Below are 5,204 nucleotides of genomic sequence, written 5' to 3' on the forward strand. Positions count from 1 at the left end.
ATATTATTTTATTATTTATAATAATTTAACAAACAAGATTTTTTCCAAAAAAGTCACATTTTTAACAAAATATATACATGAATTTTCAACGAAATAGTAGAGTCTTTACGAGATCAATTCCGTATCAAAAATATTATAGTAAAATTTTCAATTAAAAATAATAAACTTCTAACCAAAAACATTTCAATTTTTTAATGGGTTATATTAATTTAGATAATATAAAAAAAAACCGAAGAAAAAAAAGGTAAAAGGGGCAATTTCTTTAGAAGAGGGGAAAAAGATGAACTCTTTAATAGAGGGGTCATTAAAAAATTTTTGTTTAAAAAATTTGTTATAAATAATAAAAAAAACATAAAAAAATTACCATGAAAACCAAGAGAAACGGTACAAATCATTACAAAAACTTTCCATTTTTCTAAAATAAAATATTTTAATTTATTTATTCCATTAATTTATTTTATTAAATAATATTTTTAAGTAATTGCGCATTGAATTAAAATATAATTTTTTGAAAATATCATAATTTCCTTAAGGCTCTAAATATTACTTTAAAGAAAGGCTACAGAAGTGGAAAATATGAGAAATCAATAGGTTAAAAAAAGAAACGCATTGCAACAGATATCATTTTGTTAAAAACAATGACATTGCAATTTCGTGAAATTTAAAAACAGGCCAAACACACAAACTGATATGTTTCTGTGCCTAGAAAACAGGAAAAATGCGCCATCACCTTCTTTGTTTTTATTTCTTGATATTAAAAGCGCGAATAATTGAAAATTCGAGAATAAAAAATTTTTTGATAGCAAGAGATTTAAAAATTTAAAAACGAGTTGAATTAAATTATTAAATTATTATACCTGACAGATATTAATAAAATAAATCATATCCACTTATATTTGTTTTTCGATAGACAAAGATCAATTTGACTAATTATGTGTAACCGACTTATAGATTTTTTTAGAACAAAGGATCATTAAATTCCTGACAGGCTTCAGGAACAATATTTTGATTTTATTACGGTTTTTATTTAATTTTTTAAAACTAATGTAAGAAAGTGATTTAATAAAATATATATTTCCTTTTTCAGCTTAAACTCTCAGATATATTTAAAATGAACTCGAATAACAATTTAAGCATAAAATAAGGCAAGGAATTTGTTGCTTATACAATTTTATTATTATAAACAAATTTTAAAGGCATGTGTTATTTTCATACTTTTTGCACGACAAGACAAGACACACGCATTCCTATGGATTTTGGGGCGCTCAATTTAAATTCCGTATCAAAAATCACCCATCACGTCATGGTTGAGCCATAACCTCAAAAAATTACAAAAATCATGCACTGAGGCAAATAAATTTCAAAATAATGCCAGTGATGGAAGCATATTTTCCCAGTAGAAAATGTGTGCTACATCGAATGGGTGAACTCGAGCCTAGCCTAGAAATAAATCTAACCTAGCCTAAACTAACCTCACGAAACAAAATTAAACTGATTGTGTTGTCCCGTTATTTTTGCGATACCGTTTCGTTCAGCTTCGGCTTAACCTACATAGAGGTTTAACCTATCCTAACCTAACAAAACCTGACCTAATCTAATCGATTATGCTGGCAACCCTGTTCTTGCGTACTTTCATATTTTGACAGATCGTAATTTGACAGATCGAGTTAACCTATTAAATAAAGCACACATTTAAGACTGAGAACCGTACGCTTACATAGCTACACGTGTGGTTGAATTTCATTCGGCTAGGTTAGGTGAGGTCAGGTTTTGTTAGGTTAGGATAGGTTAAACCTCTATGTAGGTTAAGCCGAAGCTGAATGAAACGGTACCGCAAACAGAACGGGACAACTCAATGAGTTTAATTGTGTTACGTGAAGTTAGGTTAGGTTAGGTTAGAGTAGGTCAGTTTTTTTAGGTTAGGATAGGTTTGACCTCTTTGCAGGTTAAGCCCAAGCTAATTCAAGCGGTACCGCAAACACAACGGGACAACACGATCAGTTTAATTGTGTTTCGTGAGGTTAGGTTAGGTTAGGCTAGTTTAGATTTATTTCTAGGTTAGGCTCGAGTTGACCCATTCGATATAGCACACATTTGCTACTGGGAAAATGTGCTTCCAGAGCTTTAAGTGTAGTTCAATAAATTTCTGTTAATTCAGGTTATGTGAGGTCAGGTTCTGTTGGGTAAAGTTATGTTAAATAAGTTGATATCAGGCAAGGGTTGATCCTGCACAGTTGACGACATGTTTTTGAAGTGAAAAGTTGCATCACTGGCATTATTTTGAAATTTATTTGCCTCAGTGCATGATTTTTCGTCATTTTATGAGGTTATGGCTCAACTATGACGTGACGGGTGATTTTTGATACCGAATTTAAATTCAGCACCCCAAAATTCATAGGAATACGTGTGTCTTGTTACCAGATCCGCACACTTTTTTTTTGTTCGGCTGTGTAATATAAGATGACGAATACAAAATTTTCGTCCACGTCTCTTGTAAATTTCGAGTGCTAGTGAAAATCTGTGGAAGAGTGTATCTTAATGTACCCTTAAAACCATGGATGCCTAAATTAGTGATAATACCCAACGTCAATCCACATCTACAATCTCGAACCAAAACGATACAGCAAACTACACGAACAACTGTGCGGCTGCAGCAGAAAGAGATTCATTCCCCAGAAAGGACCAAACAATCGTCATTGAATCGAAACAGGAAATACCTTTAAAAGAGTACACAACTGAAATCGGAAAACTGGTTGGACCAACAAATATTATATTTGCATCAAAAATTTCCAACGAATAAGCACGCAATTCTCAACATTAGGGGGTACTCATTAGAGCTACGACCTTTGATTACCAAACACAAGAAGCTTGTATTATCAAATGTTTGCCCTGTTATCCCACACAATGTTATTATAACAGCGCTTCAAGACATAGGAATAAAAACAACCTCCCAAATAACCTTTATAAGAGCTGGTTTATCTGAGGCTGGTTTTGCTCATATACTTAGTTTCCGAAGACAGGTATACATACATCCTGATAGTGTCTCGAAAAGTCCAGATTCTCTTCAAGTTAACTACGAGGACACCTCTTATCGGATATACCTATCAACAGACAACTTAACATGTTTTATGTGTAAGCGAACAGGTAATATTGCTAAATATTGCAAAAATGTTCCGGATGAGAGATCTGCCAAACTCAATCCTATCAACCCTACTCAAACGCCTGCACAACTCACTGATTCAAATAATACCCCTCATTATCATAACATATCAGTGAGAAATCAGTTGAAAGGTTCCCCAGAGCTTCCTTCAACACCACTAAACACAGGTAGTAAACGCCCTGCTCTTTCTTATACCAGCTCTTCTACAATATAGGACAAACAGGTAATTCAGGAACATACAGTAGTAAAAAAAACTTTTCCAAAAAGGAGGAAGATGATTGGAAACTTGCTAAACAACCAAAATCCAAACAACAAAGTAAAAATAAAATCACCAAATCTGAAGACGAAAAGAACATTTACAGTCTATTCGAACCAATTAGATTAAATTTTGAAGAATCTACTTCAAAATATCCCCTCAATTGCACAGTACAAAAGCTTCTTGGACATGATGAGAGAACTATATCACAATCTAACGGACCAATCTGCAAACTACAGAAGTACCAAAATAAAAAACTTACTAGAAAAATCGCTCAAAGGAGTCCTCAGTTCTTCCTCTGAAAATGATTCTCCATCAATGTCTGAAGACAATGATAATTAACAATTTCCTTGCTTAACTTACCAAATGGCTCTGGAAATTATTCAATGAAATCTAAACGGCTTTTATCCTCGCCGCGAAAATTTTCAACTACTTATCAGAGACTCAAACCCTTCCATAATTCGTTTACAATAAACAAATTTTAAAGATTTCTTCTGTGCAAACGTCAGAGGATACAACTCTGTCTTTAAAAACCGTTCAAACATTAACTTTGCTAGTGGGCGTATTGCTATCTACCTCAAAAAATGTTTACACTATAAATAAATATCTCTAAACACTTACTTGGAAGCTGTAGCTATATCCATTCTAACTCCTAATGAATTATGTATTTGTAATGTTTGCATACGAAATCGATATGATTTTAGTCGTCCTGAGCTTAGAAATCTCATTGATCAACTTCCAGAACCATAAATCTTATTAAGTGATTTCATTAGTCACAACTAAATTTGGGGATAAAATCATGTGGACTCAAGAGGCAAGAAAATTGAGAAACTTTTGAATAATCCTAAAATCATTCTTCTAAACAATAATCAACCTACTCATTTCAATATCTCAAATGCCTTCGTCAGTTTGATAGATCTATCCTTTTGTAGTTCCGGTATAGCTCACAGGTTAAATTGGGAAGCTTGGAAGGACCTTTACGACAGTGATCACTTCCCTATAAAATTGGAACTTCAAAACCTAATCCTACTTTATACAATTATACTCCGAGATGGAAAATTCAAAAAGCTGATTGGGAACTATTTCAAACTACAATTGATACAAAAATTGATCAATTAAAAATTCCTTCGGCTGAAAATAAAGACGAAATGGACAATATTGTTACTGAATTAGTGGCTGCTATCACTGAGGCACAAAACCACTGAAAATAAGATTGAACTGAAAAAATTGCAAGCCATCTCAAGGAGGATAAACATACTGAGTAGTAGGAGTTCGTGGATCACCTTCACTTCTTCACTAAAATATAATACCCCAAGCTCCGTGGCTTGGAGAAAGATAAGCGCAATCGAAAGAAGCTCAACCACTATGCGTATCACAGCCCTGGAAAAAATGGATGGTTCGATTTCGTCTGACTTTACTGAAATTGCTGACGAACTGGCCGATAACTACGTATCTAAGTCCAGTTATGCAAACTATGACGATAACTTTCTCAACTTTAAACTTGAAAATGAAGACTTCAGTGACCCAAGATTCGAAGAAACCAAAAACTCAGTTATAAACAATTCTCTTCTATTGAACGAACTCATGTCAGCAGTCAATCAATCAAAAAACCCTAGTTCAGGATCTGAAAAAATACTCATATTGTCCTCAAAAACCTCTCCCCGAAGGTACTACAATACCTTCTTGATGTGGAATGGAAGCTTCTAATGTGTCCCCTAAGGGTTTACATTTTTCTTACACCTTCTCTATTCCTTTACACACCCTCCACACACTTACTTGGTGGTGGAA

This window comes from Belonocnema kinseyi, chromosome 1 (assembly GCF_010883055.1).
Source record: "Belonocnema kinseyi isolate 2016_QV_RU_SX_M_011 chromosome 1, B_treatae_v1, whole genome shotgun sequence".
In the NCBI taxonomy this organism is placed as follows: Eukaryota; Metazoa; Arthropoda; class Insecta; order Hymenoptera; family Cynipidae; genus Belonocnema; species Belonocnema kinseyi.